General features: G+C 45.4%; 1 long non-coding RNA gene across 1 annotated transcript in view; it reads right to left on the reverse strand.

Moving 5' to 3' along the window:
* The window catches only part of LOC144827024 (uncharacterized), a 139132-nt gene that overhangs the window by 71892 nt on the left and 47373 nt on the right, over positions 1-19867 (reverse strand). The window contains exon 2 of the long non-coding RNA XR_013609982.1: positions 6436-6888. This is a non-coding gene — a long non-coding RNA (uncharacterized LOC144827024). The remainder of the gene's footprint in view (positions 1-6435; positions 6889-19867) is intronic.

The following is a 19867-nucleotide window of genomic DNA, read 5'->3' on the forward strand; positions in this document are numbered from 1 at the left end:
AAGTGATTTCATGAGTGATGTCACTGACGATGTCATGAGTGATGTAATATGTGACGTCATCAGCAGTGCATTGCAGGCGCGCTTGTTATGGTGAGTCCAACTAACTATAACGTTGGAATTTCTATGGTTTTATGTCAGTAAAATTTGCAGCTAACTATAACTGGTGTGAAACATATGGTTTTTTCAGTGAATTTAATAGGTTTTTTAAATGCTAAATTCCTAACTATAACTGGTGTGAAACCTATGGTTTTCTTCAGTGAATTTAATAGGTTTTTTAAATGCTAATTCCTAACCATATAAAGGGCCTCAAACCTATGAAATTTAATATTTTTTATAATGAATCCTATATTGTATATTTATATAATACTATTTTTTGTTATTTTTTTTTGCCTTGGTGCGCTCCCGGTGCGCGCCCCGGTGTGCGCACTGGAAAGCGCATTTTTTCGGAGCGCCCCGGGTCTCGCACCGGTGAGCGTCCCGTTAGCGCTATTGCCGCAAACGAAAACATCATGACGTATCGCGTAGCCGCGTCCGCGTGATACGCACGGCGTAAGCGCACCCGGAAGTACTCAAGCGAATACGATCGCGCAACGTAAGCATCTGACTCGCTTACGCCACGCGCCCCGTGGCGCGCATCGCGTAAGCGCGTCGGGTCATGTGACCTGAAAATAACACTTTTTATTGGTGCAGAATAGTTTTGGTTTCCAAATGATGAAAGCCCAGGTCACGTGACCTGAAAATAACACTTTTCATTGGTTCAGGACAGTTTTTTTTCCCAAATGATGAGCCCCAATTTTTTTTCCTTATTCTGACTTTGTCCTTTGACTGAGAAAGACCTGTTTGGAGATCTAACAGAAATATTTTATACTTTAAAATGGCTACAGTAGCAGCAGCAGCTGGAGCATCTGCACCACCACCACCAAGAAGACCACCACATCACCACATTGGTGGTCAAGAAGAAGAGGAGGAGGAGGAGAAGGAGGAGGGGAGGAGGTGGCTGCCAGAAGACAATACCCCATACAGGCCAAGGCAGCACATTGTATGGGAGTTTTTTTCTATCCCAGAGGGCAAGAAGAAAGTCAATGCGCCAAAGGTGACTTGCCAAATCTGTGGCATTGAACTTTCAAGGGGGAACCCTAACAAAAAATATTCATTTGGTAATAATACCATGATTAGGCACATCCCAACAACTATGCTGCCGAAGAGGTGAGAGAAATGGCCAGTAACCCTCCCCAATCTACACCCAGCACCTCCAAAAGAAAACAACCCACTCCATCGGGACCAGAGACAAGGGAGACGATCCCTTGCATACAACCACGGTTTGGTTAAATTTAGGATCACATGTATTTTTTGTGGTAAGACCATCTCCTATGGTGAACAGAGCATAAAGCGCGTCTTCCTTGCTGGTGACAACCACAATTGCCACCAAAAACCCTAATTTTTTCCAGATTTTTTTTTGCTCCAGTTGAGCCATTTTCAATTCCCTGTTTTTTGTTTCTCCCCATAAAAATAACAAAAAATATATAAAATAGTTCATAAAAGCCAAAAAAAGTACAAAATGTTCAAAAAACATTAAAAAAAATAAAACAGAAAGAAGAAAAAAAACAGTTCTTTTTAGAACTACCTCCAAATTATAAAAAAAAGGCTACATTTTTTAAAAACTCTATCATTCTTTTTTCCCCATGAAACGCATCCCAGTACGCTCCGCGGTGCGCGTACCGGGCGCTCCCCCCGTGCAAATAAAAAAAAAAAATGTTTTTTTTGCCCCGCGGGCCCCTTTTATAGCCCCCACATCAAACCTAGGGGGTCAGGGGGGTCTACTCTTCCCCCTTATGGTCATTTCCCCCTTTGTTTTTGCCACCTTTTGTGTCTCGATCTTACCGAGAAACAAGATGGCGGCCGCTCCGGACTGTTTGGAATGTTGACAGACACCCGAGAGCCAATCAGCTTTCTGCTCGCGAACTCGCGTAGCGCGCTGGTTAGCGCCCCGGTGCGCGTACCGGGGAGCGCTTATAGATATATATATTTTTTTTAACCTAAATTACTCAAAATCCACTGGAGCACATATCTTGAGACATAGCAAAGGCATATCGGGCTACCAGTCCCTACAATTTTGACAAGTTTGGTGGAAATCCATTCAGCCGCTCGGGCTAAAAGTGAGGTCGACCGCCCTATGGAAATTAACACGGGGAAAACACGTTTTGGGACCCCCCTTTTATCTCGGCCCCTGCTTGACAAATCCCCCCCAAACTTTCAGGGAAGGACCGGGGCGCCGCGAGGCAAATTTGAGGATATTTTCAGGCAGATTCCTCAACCGGCGCCGAAGTTATTCACAATAGAATGTTGAGATTTTCTATTGAAAATAATCCTAACTATAACTACCTACTGGCGACCGCCAGTAGGTAATATATATATATATATATATACACAGAATCATAGCTTATGGAATGGACATAGTGCAACAAAGTATTACCTCCAGAAATGTAGCATTTACAATAATTACAGCTGGTGAGAACCATCACACACACAATATGAACAGCACAATCAGTAACAATGCAGGCAACACTGATGCACAGAAATACACAGCAACAGAAGTGTAAGCACATCACTCACATACACAATGCATACAGCGCAATCAGTAACAATGCAGCCCTCACTCACACACAGGACAGACACAACATGTGCAGCGGCAGGGCAAGTACCAACAGACAAACACAATATGAACAGCACAATCAGTTACAATACAGGCCTCTCACACAGGTGCAGCACTGGCAGCACCAGTTTAAGGATCATCACACACACAATACCAACAGCACAATCAGTATGAATGCAGCCCTCTCAGACACACAGGTGCAGCACTGGCAGCACCAGTGTAAGGATCATCACACACACAATACCAACAGCACAATCAGTACCAATGCAGCCCTCTCAGACACACAGGACAGACAGCACTAGAGGGCAGTTGTATCTGCTTCAGTGACAAATCTGAGGTACAGTATAGACCGCAGCAGAGAAGGATGAGCTTCAAACAAGCACAGCAAATGCAGCAATGGTGCAGCTTCACATAAAGAAAGGCACTGTACAGGACAGCAGCAGGGGTGAAAGCTTCCCTCATACACAGAGAGGATATGCAATAGGCAGCAGTCGCAGATGTGCTAGCTTCCCGGATACACAGAGAGGGCATGGAATGGGCAGCGATGCAAGGTTCTCTCATACACAGAGACGCGGGAGTAGCTGTGAGAGCTTTTCTAATACACAGAGAGGGCGTACAATGGGCAGCAGCAGCAACTGTGCAAGCTTCCCTGATATACAGAAAGGACATGCAATGGGCAGCAGCTGCTGCAGGAGCGGTCAAGCTTCCTTCATACACAGAGAGGGCATGGAATGGGCAGCGATGCAAGGTTCCCTCATACACAGAGACGGGGGAGTAGCTGTGAGAGCTTTTCTAATACACAGAGAGGGCGTACAATGGGCAGCAGCAGCAGCAGTGGTGGTGTAAGCTTCCTTCATATACAGTGAGTGCATCCAATGGGGAGCAGCTACTGCATCAGCAGTGCAAGCTTCCCTCATACACAGAGAGGGTATGCAATGGGCTGCAGCTACTGGATAGCAGTGTAAGCTTCCCTCATACACAGAGGACATGAAATGGGCTGCAGCTACTGCAGAGGTGCACACTTCCCACATACACAGGGAGGGCATGCAATGGCCAGCAGCAGCAGTGGTGCAAGCTTTCCTCATACACAGAGAGGGTATGCAATGGCTGCAGCTACTGGATAGCAGTGTAAGCTTCCCTCATACACAGAGGACATGAAATGGGCTGCAGCTACTGCAGAGGTGCACACTTCCCACATACACAGGGAGGGCATGCAATGGCCAGCAGCAGCAGTGGTGCAAGCTTTCCTCATACACAGAGAGGGCATACCATGGGCAGCACCTCTCATACTTCTTACTATAGACCAGACAGGCGCTGCAGATGCTACAACTTGAATTTCATTCCAGTGGCTGAGCGGTCAGTGGTACAGCTGGTGCAATGGCATCTAGGTCCAGAGGCAGGAAGGGGCCGCCTGCACTGGTTACTTCTAAGCTTTCTGATGATAGTTAGTGGGACAGAGCGTGTTCTCTCTCATGGTACACTCAGCTCCCAGAAGTAGCTCAGTGTGAAAGGTGCGCTATAGAGGTGTGTGTACTTGTTCACGATGCTCAGTTCTAGATTCTGCTTCTGGTTCCTGCTAACTAGTACTTCTGCTCATCTACTCAAAGTATTTTAGTGTGAAAGGGACTCTACATAAGTAAGTTTCTTCACTTAAGACCCTCGGTTCTACATTCACACTCTGTATCCTCTTACCCTGTACTCCTGCTCGGCTTCTCGAAGCACTGTATGGTGACAGGGGCGTAGGCAAGGGCGTTTACTCACTCACAGGTCACAAGTCCTAAAAAAAAGAAGTGGGGGGACTCGACAAGTTAGGTGGTGTCACAGGAAGTGACATCACGGCAGGAAGTGACATCTCGGCAGGAAGTGACATCAAATATGAAGTAGATCTATCATTTGTACATATTGCAAGATTTAACAATTGAAGCTGCTCAGTACTTAAGCCTGTGACTTAAGGTCCCTGTACGGAGAAATTAACAGCCCAAATGCGGATGAAGTTTGGCGTACAACTACATTAGTCAAGCTATTAAGTGCTGTAGTGAGGCATACTAAAACATGGCACCATGAACAAAAGCAGAGTTTGTGCATTGAAAAAACCCAAAGAAAACCACATGCTAGAAACTACAATAGTGATTATTAAAGCACAAAATAAATATGGATAAATACAGATAAAATGGCCAAAAGAAAAATATGGATTAATACAGATGGAAATACCATAAAACAAGGCGCACTACTTCAGGTTTCTGTGCATTATACCTAGAGCCACAGGAATGAAGCCATTAAACCAATTCTGTGACATAATTCTACACATTATAATAGGCATTCTGCATTTGCCACATAATCCATCATCTACCGCATAGAACACAGAATTTATCAACAATTCTTTTAGCTCAAACTGACCAAAATAACTGAAATTGACCTATGTTGCCGGTCAGTGGAATGCCCTATGCAAGGCTGACCGGTCGGCTTTCTGTTACCTAATACTGTATTTGGATGAGGTAACACCTTTGCCCAGGCAGTGTCAACATGTAAAAAAGTTACAAAAGAATTAAGAAATAGTATCATAAAAGTGCTGCATTAGGTCGAATAATTTGCCTTTCCTTGCCGCATAATGTGGTTCTCCTCTGCCAGTGGCCCTAGTAATGGCACAGAATCGGATATCTCTTCATAAGGTTTACATGATGCACTTTCTCCATCCATGGGTGTATGGGGACCATATGTCTCCATGATAAGGCGAGACCCACATTCCAAAGCTGAAACACGAAGAGATGGCGTGCACTCTTTTCCGGTTGTTTGATTGCTCGTATTGAAAAACTGCAAATAAAATGCCCTTTTCAGCAACCATTGAAATCCAATACCCAGAAGGAATTTGCTGAGTGTGATAAACAGCACCAACCACGAGTTTGCCCGTAAACAAAATGAGGCACAGCATGCGAATTTTGGTGCATTCACAGATATTTACCGGGACTTTCCACCTCCAATTAAATTTCACCGGATTGACATCCAAAATGTCATTAGGGAAAAAACATTTTCCACTACTTCTAATGACATCATATTACACTGAAACATGAAAATGTCACACATAGCAATCTAAAACCATGGCAGCTATGTGCTCATGATCCTTAAAATGTTACTCATCTTACACTGAAACATATGAAAATATCCCACAAGGCAATCTGAAACCTTGGCAGCTATGAAGCACACTTCCTGCTTTACATTTACTGCATTCCTTTTGCTAATAGCGGGCAGCTGCGGGGCTGAATGTGGGCCTTTGAGATAATAATCATGTTAATTGCAGCACGTGTGCCCACTATTCGTCCACTATTTGCCCCTGACTATTAGCAAAGGAACGCAGAGTCAAACACAAAGTGTTTTTTCAGAATCATCTGAAGTGCGCATGTCGCACTTCACATTGCCACATTCCTTTTCCTAATAGTGCACGGCTGCGGGGCAGATTGCGGGCCTTTGTAGAAGTATTCATGTTAATTGCAGGGCAAGATGGCGCGTCGATTAACATGAATACTTTCACAAAGGCCCACAATCTGCCCCTCAGCCGTGCACTATTAAGAAAAAAATGCAGCAAGGGCAGGCGCCACTTGTTCGTAAACCCGATCCCTCCCTAACCATAAGGGAGACACTTTCCTGACGGCATTTTGATAAGCAGGGTGGACTGCATCCACCCTGGAAAATAAATGGGGGGCTTCCGTCCACATGCATGGTACCCCGACTCGTGCCCTGCTCACTCATGACCCTCCGTTCTATATTCTGACTCCAGTGCTACTTACCTTGTACTCCTGCTCAGCTTCCCTTATGTACCACACACTGTGCTCTCTGTGTGCCTCAGACGTCCAACAGCCAACACACAGGAGTACACAGTCTGATTCACAGAAGAAATTCAGCTTCTCCCCGTGTTCCTCACACAGACTTCCGGGCACTCTTCCCAATCTTTTCAGAGTTTCTGCCAGATGTGCTACTCTCTTATTCGGCCTCAGTTCTTTCTTCGGATCAAACGGCTGCCTGCAAACTGGGCAGGATTTCTCCAAATCCTTGCTGGCCTTGAATCTGGGGATGCAGGGGAGGCAGAAGCTGTGTCCACAGTCCAGGGTCATGGGGTCAGTGAACAGCTGCCTGCAGATGGAGCATGTGGCTTCTTCTAGGAGCGCGGCCCCTGGGTGTCTAGTCGCCATGTCTGGTCCGAACAGTTCCACACTCCTCTCCCTCTGATGGGATCTTTATACCTGTAAACAGAGGGAAGGTGCACCAGAACAAATTCAATAAGCTCCAAATGTATCCGAAGATATCTTATTGTAGTTGTCGTTAAAAATTGGACATCAGACAATGTGTTTCGTTCCACAGCTGGAACTTCGTCAGGGCTGAAAGAACACATAAATAAGGCAACACTAAATATATAAATATATATATATATATATATATATATATATATATATACAAAGCAAAATTCCATTTGTCAAAAAGGTACGTACTTGACACGCTAGAGTTGCTGGTGCACGAAGAATTTAATTATGGCAGGAAACAACGCGTTTCACCTTGCGGCTTGATCACGTTTCAGCCGTGAAAACCCCACAGTGTCCTTTTAATACATACTTTTACATAGAAATAGTACTGATCCCTCTTGTGTAAACATACAGTGAAAATTCATGGCAGCCAATACTGACGGAGGTACATGCTACATGATAGCTTTCTTTGTCACAATTATGCATCCTAAAATAGGCAATGTGCATACATTCATCAAATCGTGAGATACATGTTGTGCCTATTATTAATATCAAACATTCCGCTAATTATAATTTTTCAATTGACGAAGCGTGCCATTAAATCATGTCACATACTGTATATATATCAGCCACATTAGCGCGAGTTACATCTCGTTGTCACAATATATAATATTATGTTATTTACTGCGCTTCGTGCCTTACTTGAATGCGGCACTCTCAATAAAGTTGCATATATTCAAGTGAACCGTAATTGCGCTTGGTATGCTACCTCGCACTCAAGTCGGCAGACATCTTTGAATGGTTCCACGCCCAAGTGGGCATTTCTGAACCTGTGAGTCATTTAATTTTTGCACTCTCGATAAAGTTACATGTATTCATTAGGTCGAATAATTTGTCTTTTCTTGCCGCATAATGTGGTTCTCCCCGCTTGATATGCTAATTCGCGCTCAAATTGGCAGACATTTTGAAATGGTTCCAGGTTTAAGTGGGTATATTTAAATATGTCAATCATGGTTTTTAGGCACAATCATTTATAAATCTGAGAAAGACATTTTCCCACAGGATTTCATCGTTCCACGCCCAAGTGGGCATATCAAATTACTACAGTCTTATTTAATGTCCATCGTTCTGTAGTATTCTATGCAATGAATGTTTGAAAAAAGGCACCCACATTGATAATGCACTTATCCAATGCTCGAAAAGTCAAATAGTTTACTCCACAGTAATGGTCCGACCCAATTAATCATAGAACCAATAAAAAAATTAAAATTATAAAATCAGACACCTGGAAGGCATCTGCAGATAATTCATATTTTATACTTAATCATTTCATTCAGCAAGATGAACTGCAAATTCTTCATTCGAATTTAGCCCATTTGGAGTCATACATTCAAAATCTATTATGTATCTGGACTCTAATTTACGTCGAGCCAGTTTCCTGTTTCCTCCATGTATAACATTCTGAAGATGTTCCTAGAAATGGCGTGCCACAGGGTATTGTTGATTGTGCTTTTTGATGGCCCTGAGATGCTCCATCACTCTCTTTTTGGCACAATGTATTATGCTCCCTACGTACCACCTGTCACACGGACAGATAAGTACATAGACACAGTACGGGGTGTTACAAGTGAGTGGCTTACGAATGATGAATTCTCTGCCCGATGAGGGAATGGTTAGTCTATCACAATCCACACTGTTCCGGCAGGCTTTACAGCTTCTGCAGCATGTAAAGCCAAACCAAGCAGTTATATAAACAAGCAACCATTCCATCTTTCAATCCCTCTCTGTTCCACTACACTCTGAAGCACGGGGTAAAAGAACAGCTCTAGTTAGATAAGGAGTGCAGTTCAACTAAGTGGCGAGCCCAGCCATTTCTTTAGCTTTGGGGACCTGGATAATCTGAAATGTTGCACTTGCAGGCGAGAAATAGTTGGTTTTGTACCGTCATTGGCAGCGATGACGGGGCAGTGGGTAGTGCAAGGTGCAGTGGCCTCCTCGATGGGCCCTGGCACTTACTATTTTACAAGTTAAGCACTGTGCGACAGGGCTAACGTTATGATGCCTTCGGGGTGAAGGGCTGTGTGATGCCGTGCTACCCTTGGTAGTTTGATAAATAGATATGTTCACCCGCATAGGGTATGAAGAACGGCGCGAGACCAGTCTTCTGGTCTGGGAAGTCAACTTTAAGCGAGAAGGCCTGAGACAGATACGGTTAGGGCTAAAGTCAAACACACAGTGACGGGAATGTATTACTGAGGGGTGTCAGCTTTAAAACGTACCTATTGGAGCACAACAAGTGAAAAGTCATGTTAATAGATAATCTAATCCTTTACAATAAACCACCGATAATCCATCTGTCAGCGGCACCATCCTGGCGAGCAGCTGACATGTGCCAAATATGCCATATTACCGGAGTGGTTGTGACCAACACTGCCCCATTGCAGTCTGAGTCTGACATGAAAATATCCCCAGGCCAGTCGCTCCTGAGCATTCTGCCCGGCCTCCGCGACCCTCTGCCTTAAGGCGCTTTTGCCATGCCGTCCTCGGCATGGGTCCGGTTACAAAACTACTGCTATTAACTGATCTGGGTTCCGGAGTGGCGTGCTACTGGCCGGGAAAAAAAGCGCTTCGACGCCTCGTCAAAGGCAGTAAGCGCTATGATTACAATATGCATTATTTCCAATATAGGGGTGACTTGCTCCTGAATTTATGGGAGTCCTGTTTACTTACTCCTGTATAAAAAAAAAGATACCTTTTTCCCAATTACCAACTGCTTCTTCGGTGCTGGTGTCGAAAAGACTCTTTATTCACTGTGAGAATGCAGTACACAGTATCTGGCTTCACCCTGCTTTATGAGCGCTGTTGCTCCAGTGTTCGAATAAATTCAGGATTTTTTTGTCCCTCAGGCGCTTCCCTGGGAAGTGTTTCTGAATTCATGTAAGCTGTTTCACAAATGAACAAAATAGCGTAAACTCTTGCTCTCTCTCTCCACCGAAGAGGGTCGATGACGTGGCCCATTAGTCAAGGCCCTCCCCCCTCTCTTTGTTGTGCCGTTTCTTCTTAGTTCGCCTCGCAGCGCTTTGTATTCTAAAATGTGCAGTGTTAGTCATATTACAAATGCAAGACTTTATGCATTGCACTGGTGTTCGCAGTGATCGGCTGCCCGCGTAGCAATAATGCAGTTTGCCCTAATGTACGCAAGGTTAAGGTGTAACGGCAGTCACAATTAAAAGGAAGTGACCCCCTCTCAAATGTGCGCCCTGGTGCCACCGCACCTGCTGCACTCATATCTACATCCTCCTGAAAGAGATACAAGAAGATCAACGAGAACTGTCTGAAAGATGAGCCCCATGCCTTTATTTACCTCTTGAACCCGTCTCTAGAGGGTCATCGACTTCGGCCCATTCTGGTTATTCGGCCAAGATCCAAACCAAAAGGGAGAAGCGTAGAGGTACTGATAGAATCACCCTCCAAAGTAAGCTTTTATAACCACAGAGATTCTATCAAAAAAGTGAATGGGTGATAATTTTTTATATATACTTTTTACCGTTTACACCAGGGTGCTAGGCTCTCTCTTACACATGGAAAGATGGGAGCACAATGTGCTTGTTAAAATACCCCTCACACTCTAAAAAAACCAAGTAGAGTCATGCTTCATCATAGGGGTCTTCCCGCCCCTATAACGGGACGGGGCGTGCTACGACCAGACGGAATACGCGGGAGCACTAAGATGTGACAGAGGCTATGTGTAGGTGTATAGGAGTCAGTGAAAGTGTAGGGACCTAACATTAGTGAATGTGTAAAAAGTGAAAAATTGAAAAGATTTAAAAATTCCCTGGCTAGTAGAAAAAAACACATTTATTAACTTCTCCAGCTGGGAACATTAAGAAGGGGTTGTGTGGTAGAGCATTAGCTACTACCTTGTCGACATGTTTCGTAAGCAGTCCCCTACTGCTTACTCATCAGGACCAAAAGAACGGTCCCTACTGTTGTTTACTCAGTTTCTAACAGATAATGCCTACTGTCCTATAAACATCCAACAAAAATAAGTTGGGTGTTTAGGCCTCAGGGCATGAGTTGGCCCTCACGAGGCAGAAAAAATCGACCTATTTGGTCTCTGTAGGAAAAAGAAAGAGAAACAAGCATTAGAAATGCAATAGGTCTCGCAGCATTAGAGTTAGTGCTTTTAGAATTGTTAATGGTTTTTTTTGTAAATCTTTAGCATGAGGTTGAGGGTGAGTGAGGGTGAGTGAGGGTGAGTGAGGGTGAGTGAGGGTGAGTGAGGGTGAGGGTGAGTGAGGGTGGGTGAGTGTGAGTGTGAGTGTGAGTGAGGGTGAGTGGGGGTGAGTGTGGGTGAGTGTGGGTGAGTGTGGGTGAGTGTGGGTGAGGGATTGAGGGTGAGGGGTTGAGGGTGAGTGAGGGTGAGGGGTGGAGGGTGAGTGAGGGTGAGGTGTTGAGGGTGAGTGAGGGTGAGGTGTTGAGGGTGAATGAGGGTGAGGGAGGGTGAGGGGTTGAGGGGTTGAGGGTGAGTGGGGGTGAGTGAGGGTGAGGGGTTGAGGGTGAGTGAGGGTGAAGGTGAGTGAGGGTGAAGGTGAGTGAGGGTGAGTGAGGGTGAGTGTGGGTGAGTGTGGGTGAGTGTGGGTGAGTGAGGGTGAGGGATTGAGGGTGAGGGGTTGAGGGTGGGTGAGGGGTTGAGGGTGGGTGAGGGGTTGAGGGTGAGTGAGGGTGAGTGAGGGTGAGGGGTTGAGGGTGAGGGGTTGAGGGTGAGTGGGGGTGAGTGGGGGTAAGGGGTTGAGGGTGGGTGAGGGGTTGAGGGTGAGTGAGGATGAGGGGTTGAGGGTGGGTGAGGGTGAGTGAGGGTGAGTGTGAGTGAGGGTGAGTGAGGGTGAGTGAAGGTGGGTGAGGGGTTGAGGGTGAGGCGTTGAGGGTGAGTGAGGGTGAGGGGTTGAGGGTGAGTGAAGGTGAGGGTGAGGGTGAGTGAGGGTGAGTGAGGGTGAGGGTGAGTGAGGGTGAGGGGTTGAGGGTGAGTGAGGGTGAGTGAGGGTGAGGGGTTGAGGGTGAGTGAGGATGAGTGAGAGTGAGGGTGAGTGAGGGTGAGTGAGGGGTTGAGGGTGAGGGGTTGAGGGTGAGTGAGGGTGAGGGGTTGAGGGTGAGTGAGGGTGAGGTGTTGAGGGTGAGTGAGGGTGAGGTGTTGAGGGTGAGTGAGGGTGAGGGTGAGGGGTTGAGGGTGAGTGAGGGTGAGGGTAGGTGAGGGGTTGAGGGTGAGTGAGGGGTTGAGGGTGAGTGAGGGTGAGGGTGAGTGAGGGTGAGGGTGAGTGTGGGTGAGGGTGAGTGTGGGTGAGGGTGAGTGTGGGTGAGGGTGAGTGTGGGTGAGGGTGAGTGTGGGTGAGGGTGAGTGAGGGTGAGGGGTTGAGGGTGAGTGAGGGTGAGTGAGGGTGAGTGTGAGTGAGGGGTTGAGGGTGAGTGAGGGTGAGTGTGGGTGAGGGTGAGTGAGCTACATCTAATGACTTCAGAGGACTGCTTATAGACTGTTTAAATTACAACCATTGTCGATAGTAAGTACTATTGACCCTGATAACACCCTAATATATGTCCAAAGTCACAGTTTGGTAGGACAGGGCCAGACCAATGTATATGTTTCTATCCCAACAAACACATTTAAGCCACACGGCAGTCTTAGACCTCTATTCATACACACATTCTCCAACACACACGAAAATAGTTACACGCACACACAAACATCCTAACATACATGACTTTGGAATCAGTTAAAAGTACATACACTTGCACACCCACATTGAAGCCCATAGCATAGCAGGACACAGTATGTATAAAATAGATATTTGTGAAAACACTGGCAGATATACACTGTACATAATAAAATATTACAATCTTTAAGTACCGAGTACCTTCGAAACGTGAAGTTATTTCTAAATGCACATGTATACGTGTAATAATGTGCAATTTGATACACTAAACAACCTCCCAATTTACATGAAACATGTTTGGTGCACCTGGTATTTTAACGCTTAATAAGCAGAACATTTAGCCAGCATCCAAAAAAAGAATTACCATCATGAAAATCAAAAACAGGATGACGTGAACTAATAACTTCCAACCATATATATATGCAGAAATGATTAACAAAAGTAAATAATGTGGTAGCAGAGAACTGAACATAATTAGATATCCTAAGGTACAGGATAAAGCACTGTAAACAATATATTTTTAATTAGTGCAAAAAAATTCTGGACCAGCCATGCTTTGACAGCTATAAAACCTATCCCTGCAGATTAACTGAAAAAATCCGCAGCCAGCATGAAAAGCCGTGTATTATTTTAATGTCACACCCCAGAAACATCTCCTCAATAAACACGACTTTTCAAACCCAAATAGACAAGCCTGGGGTAGAAAAACAAACAGCTTGCAGAGATTAAGGCACCTTTTGTGCTTTTGCATGAGCATTTCTTCTCGCAGACTAAATTAAGCGCGTCTGTGCGTTTCATAGGAAGGAACATTTAGCACTGAATGGAAAAAATGTTCTATCACACAAGAAATCCGTGCAGCTGTGCGGAACTTGGTCCAGATGGTAAAAGACTAGAAAGCAGCCGAGTGACAGACAGTAGGCCTTTTCCATTGCGGAGGTCAAGGCCGCAGCCTCGAGGGGTAGCCCTGGGCTTTGCACCGTCCAAGATGGGCGCCCACACCACCAAACATTCTACGTTGACTATTGCAGATGCGGCGACTGTGCACAGTAATATCTCATAGGGTGCTACGGCCATAGAGGCCAGGCCGCGACTGGCTCGCGGACGACTGCGTGTTGAAGCCCTTCTAGGAACCATTGACCAGAGAGACTGCGCGGGTCAAATGGCGCGTGAAAAACAAGGCGCACCCATAGACACTGAAAACACACAACACCAGCTGTCACGGCAGACTGAAACACCCCTCTAACGCACGCTGGTTAATAAAACGAGGCACAACACCGAGGAATATTGACCAGATCACTAATAAGATTGGAGCGCCAATTGATTTTGAACCAAATCAATAGGAGATTAACACAATATTTGTAAAGCAGTGGAATGTGGTGGGGACGTGGCGCAAACAATAAGTGCAGCTAGATCATATACTCAAATACATCCAAGATAGGGTGTTAACGAATAGCGGGTAATTTAACTGAGTGATGCGGCTTCGCACTATGTCCTCAAAGTAAAATGGAGATTAGCAAGCTGGACAATCTGGAGGGTTACTTACATGCCGCTGGTACCAAAAGTGTCTGCCCGCTTCCCTCGATGTGTACACGGGCTTGTCTTGGCCGATTATTTTTAAATAGGTAAGCCAGAGCGCGCCAAACCAGATTGCTCGGTATTTCCGGGTCACGTGATCAGGGCATTCAAGTCTACGCAGTGCCAGACTCTATGGTGCGTGCGTGCTGGTACAGCAGGCAACACTAGAATGCTGACCCTTAAAAACAAATCAGAAGGCGCTTCGTGAAATCGACGACACAATAATCTTCGGCACAATAGTAAAAGCAAGCACCAGTAGAGGCGTGTTTGGAAACCGAAGACTGGGTAAGGGGAGAGATGCATGGATTGGAGAGATGCAGGCTGTACTATGCAGCCCCATTAACGATCCCGCCCAAGCAACCATTTTGTATTTATTTACCTGGACAGCCGCAGTGGCGGACTGAGGAACGCTCGCGATATTTACAGGCAGCGCTACTGGATATGGAGCCTGCGTGTAGAAATAATTGGAAACAAGGCTAGCGGCAGGCAGGCAGGGGAGGAGAGGAGAGGAGAGTAGGGGAGGCACGGCCTAGCGGCCGTGCAATCAAGTAGTGAGGGGGCGGAGCTGGGGGAGGCTGTGGAAGAGAGTAGGCAAGGCAGGCGGCTGGGGGCATGTGCACGCGCATTTAAGCTCAATGCGCACGCGCATTGAGCTTAAATTTATCGTGCACTGCAAGGAATCGCCACGATTCCTTGCAGTGTGGATAAAGAGCGGATAAGTGCCAATACTCTCGCCTTGCTCGATGCGCATGCGCATCGACAGGCGAGACCTAAAACCAACATAAATTTATGCACGGACATTGTTTTCTGAGTGGGAGAGAAAACAAACAAACAAACAGGTTTTTTTTCTTATAGGAGACCACAATTTCAATTAGGTAAAAGTGGATCTGCTTTCATACATGAAAATCAACATGTAGTCATGTGTCTCTTTTGGTATCATTGCCTTATGTGAGAGACACCAATGGTACAGTTTTTTCAGGACCTTTATCATGGTTTCACACACGCACACACTAACAATCGTGACTCAATGCACTAACCACACACCAACACAAGAGGGGAGGGGGGCCTTCCCGTGAAGATGTTTCAGGGTTGGGAATCGTGACATACTTATTTCAGAGTTGAGAATCGTGACATACTTATCTCAGCAGTTATCATGCCCCATGAGGTATTGCAGGCGAGGGGTAATCTGCGCAGTTTCACTGAGAGAGACAAAGGTTCATTTCAGGTGTTCGTTTTTTAAAAAAGCGCAGCGAGATATTAATGCGTTTGTCTACCACCACGACCTGTTTTTTAAAGACTCGAGGTCGGAGTCTATTACTTACGTCTCTGCTAGCAACAGGAAAACATTGTTCCTACCCCCGTGCACCTCCGAGGATTGCCGGGCTCAAGTGGCTTGATGCTTTTGAAAGTCGTTATGCTTCCGCGTTCATTCCGCGCTAAGTGCCACCCCCTTCGTTTTGGGCTAGAGCGTCAACCCTGCAAGATGGCGACCTATTTTTGGCACAGCGGAGGGGTAAAGGATGCGGAAGTCTTTTTTCCGTTTCTATCAATTCGGAACCCAGGAAAACGATGCATATTATAAACCCTCCGGGACATAATTACATGTAAATTTAATTTGATCACGTAATTTAAAATAATTTGAGAGGTTTCCTTTATTATAAGTACAGCCTCGTGATGGTTAGTATGAGAGGAAGGATTTTTTTGGGGGGGGGGGAGAAGGAGGATATTGCCACAGTAGATCAGTGTGCATGGCATTTGGCAGAGTACTTATAAGGTATGTGTAGAGACTTGTTGTTGGTAAGCTCTCACGGTGGAAATAGCTGTTGAAGGGAGATATTGAGTGACTAGCCTACAGTTGGCTCCACGGTATATCATCATTCAGTCCATATTTATGTGACTGGACGCGGAAAACCCATCGCTGTTCTTTTTCCAGCAGGAATCTTTCGTTACTTACTAGTTCTATTACTGTCCATTTAATTTCCTCGGGTTTGTGGTTCATTTCGAGGAAATGGTTAGTAAGTTTTGTACTTGTTTTTTTGCATTTGATTGTGCTTTTATGTTCGCCAATCCTTACCTTAATTGCCCTGCTTGTCATGCCAACATATTCTAGTTGGCATGGGCAGGTAATAAGGTATACAACATTTACGCTGTTGCAGTTGCTGAATGCCCTCTGCTCCCACACAGTGCCATTTCTGAAGGTTATTTCTTTACTTTTCTTGGTCAGTCCACATACCTTGCATCCGCCACATGGGTAGTGACCTTGGACAAAGTTGGGGTTTTTTTGTATGCTGATGTCAGATTTTGGTCTTGTGTGGACCAGGACGTCCCTCAAGCTCTTTGCTTTTTTATGTGCGAACATGGGTTTTGATATGTCCAATCCCCCGGAGGGTTTATAATATGCATCGTTTTCCTGGGTTCCGAATTGATAGAAACGGAAAAAAGACTTCCGCATCCTTTACCCCTCCGCTGTGCCAAAAATAGGTCGCCATCTTGCAGGGTTGACGCTCTAGCCCAAAACGAAGGGGGCGGCACTTAGCGCGGAATGAACGCGGAAGCATAACGGCTTTCAAAAGCATCAAGCCACTTGAGCCCGGCAATCCTCGGAGGTGCACGGGGGTAGGAACAATGTTTTCCTGTTGCTAGCAGAGACGTAAGTAATAGACTCCGACCTCGAGTCTTTAAAAAACAGGTCGTGGTGGTAGACAAACGCATTAATATCTCGCTGCGCTTTTTTAAAAAACGAACACCTGAAATGAACCTTTGTCTCTCTCAGTGAAACTGCGCAGATTACCCCTCGCCTGCAATACCTCATGGGGCATGATAACTGCTGAGATAAGTATGTCACGATTCTCAACTCTGAAATAAGTATGTCACGATTCCCAACCCTGAAACATCTTCACGGGAAGGCCCCCCTCCCCTCTTGTGTTGGTGTGTGGTTAGTGCATTGAGTCACGATTGTTAGTGTGTGCGTGTGTGAAACCATGATAAAGGTCCTGAAAAAACGGTACCATTGGTGTCTCTCACATAAGGCAATGATACCAAAAGAGACACATGACTACATGTTGATTTTCATGTATGAAAGCAGATCCACTTTTACCTAATTGAAATTGTGGTCTCCTATAAGAAAAAAAACCTGTTTGTTTGTTTGTTTTCTCTCCCACTCAGAAAACAATGTCCGTGCATAAATTTATGTTGGTTTTTCTCTTTCTTTTTCCTACAGAGACCAAATAGGTCGATTTTTTCTGCCTCGTGAGGGCCAACTCATGCCCTGAGGCCTAAACACCCAACTTATTTTTGTTGGATGTTTATAGGACAGTAGGCATTATCTGTTAGAAACTGAGTAAACAACAGTAGGGACCGTTCTTTTGGTCCTGATGAGTAAGCAGTAGGGGACTGCTTACGAAACATGTCGACAAGGTAGTAGCTAATGCTCTACCACACAACCCCTTCTTAATGTTCCCAGCTGGAGAAGTTAATAAATGTGTTTTTTTCTACTAGCCAGGGAATTTTTAAATCTTTTCAATTTTTCACTTTTTTACACATTCACTAGTGTTAGGTCCCTACACTTTCACTGACTCCTATACACCTACACATAGCCTCTGTCACATCTTAGTGCTCCCGCGTATTCCGTCTGGTCGTAGCACGCCCCGTCCCGTTATAGGGGCGGGAAGACCCCTATGATGAAGCATGACTCTACTTGGTTTTTTTAGAGTGTGAGGGGTATTTTAACAAGCACATTGTGCTCCCTTCTTTCCATGTGTAAGAGAGAGCCTAGCACCCTGGTGTAAACGGTAAAAAGTATATATAAAAAATTATCACCCATTCACTTTTTTGATAGAATCTCTGTGGTTATAAAAGCTTACTTTGGAGGGTGATTCTATCAGTACCTCTACGCTTCTCCCTTTTGGTTTGGATCTACTGGCAGCGCACAGCTGCAGGAGCTACTAAAGAATTGAACATTTTCCGGGTCCACCACCACTTCAAAAGTGATTCTGCACTACACAGCTAACTCCTGACGGGGAAAAGGGGACCCCCTTCCTTGACCTTACCTCGTACTACAATGGCCGACCTAGGCCTAGCCTTCACTGAAGATGAAATCTCGAATCTGATGGCATCCCTAGGAACCTTCGATGGCCTGAATACTGCGGGCCCTTCAAATAAAAACAATGATTGGGACGAGCTGGAGGAGCTAAGGAAAACACAGATTAAGACAGCCCTCCATGGACTACTAATGTCTGAATATCTAAAGGTGAACACCGCACCATCTGGCCTGGTCGTCCGTAATGAACCCTTCATTTTCCTACACGACAAAACCTTCAAAATAGATTGGTCTAAAATTTCTTGGAGATGTACTAGGGACTGGATAGTCCTTATTATCAAAACAGCAAGTAGATTGGCGAGTGAGCTAAAAATAGAAATACAGACTATAGAAGTACGTATCAAAAGCTATGAATCTCCAGCTGATATCAAGAAATATCTAGACGAAATGAACAAGACTCTGAATGAGTTTGAAACTACTCTAAAAGCCAGTAAATATGACAAATTAAAGAAAGACAACAGCCGATGGTCAAAGGAGAGGATCTATCCCTACATCAGGGATGATTATAAAACAATGAATGACAACGTAACAGATGACGAAACATCTGACTCAGGCTCTAACAGCTCAAGCTCGAGCAGAAATAGAAGCCCAAGGGCACGGGGGAATAGGAGGAATTTCCGCAGACCTAACTTCAGGGGCCAAAGAGGATGGAATACCTTCAACCCTCCCATGATGTACCCTCAGCAACAACCATATGGACCACCACCCTTCCAACATCCGCAAGGACCATACCCCAATTGGGGCTATCAACAACAAGACTACGGATACTTTGACCCATCGGCTCCTTTTTTAGGGGCACGCCAAGGACGACCGAAAGGAAGAAACCGGAGAGGGTCCACAGTCCATTGGAATACCGAGGAAGAAGAAACTCCTCGAGTCGCAACGAGGAGCATGACGGGTGCCACAACGAGCAAGAAGTGAGCCTGATTGTCAACCTTTCAGACATTGAACTCTCCCCTCCGCAAAGAAGGGTTTTGGAAAAAGGCCTGGGATATGTGCCTACAGCAAACATGGACAAATTCCATCTGTGCCGAGAAGTCCAAGAATTCATGCGACGCTTGAAACTGCAAGTTTTCTTTGAAGACAAAGAGGACACTTCAGACCATGGGGATACAAATCTAAAACCCAAATCCAATTTCACACCTTTGGACAGCACCCTTCCAGTCGAACTCCTTGCTTTTGAAAAAGCCGTAATGAAGGATTTAGAGAACATAAATCCGAATGAGAAGCGCGCTTTTCAGAACATCACCAGTGAAGAGAGACAGGCTCTACGTGACCTGAGTAACAACAGAAGACTGATAATAAAACCTGCCGATAAGGGCGGTGCAACGGTGATACAGAACGTGGAAGACTACGACAAGGAGTGCAGACGACTACTGCAGGATGAAAGAAACTACGGAGTCATCAATAATGATCCTACAGTCAGCATACAAAACAAGATAGGCACAATGGTTGAGGAGGCACTATCGCACGATTGGATCACGAAGAAGGAGGGGGATTTTTTAATCCAAAAGAATCCAAGAACCCCCTACCTGTATACCCTACCAAAGATCCACAAAAACCTCCAAAACCCCCCCGGGAGACCAATTGTCTCGGGTAT

Source organism: Lissotriton helveticus, chromosome 4_1 (assembly GCF_964261635.1).
Source record: "Lissotriton helveticus chromosome 4_1, aLisHel1.1, whole genome shotgun sequence".
NCBI classification, from domain to species: domain Eukaryota; kingdom Metazoa; phylum Chordata; class Amphibia; order Caudata; family Salamandridae; genus Lissotriton; species Lissotriton helveticus.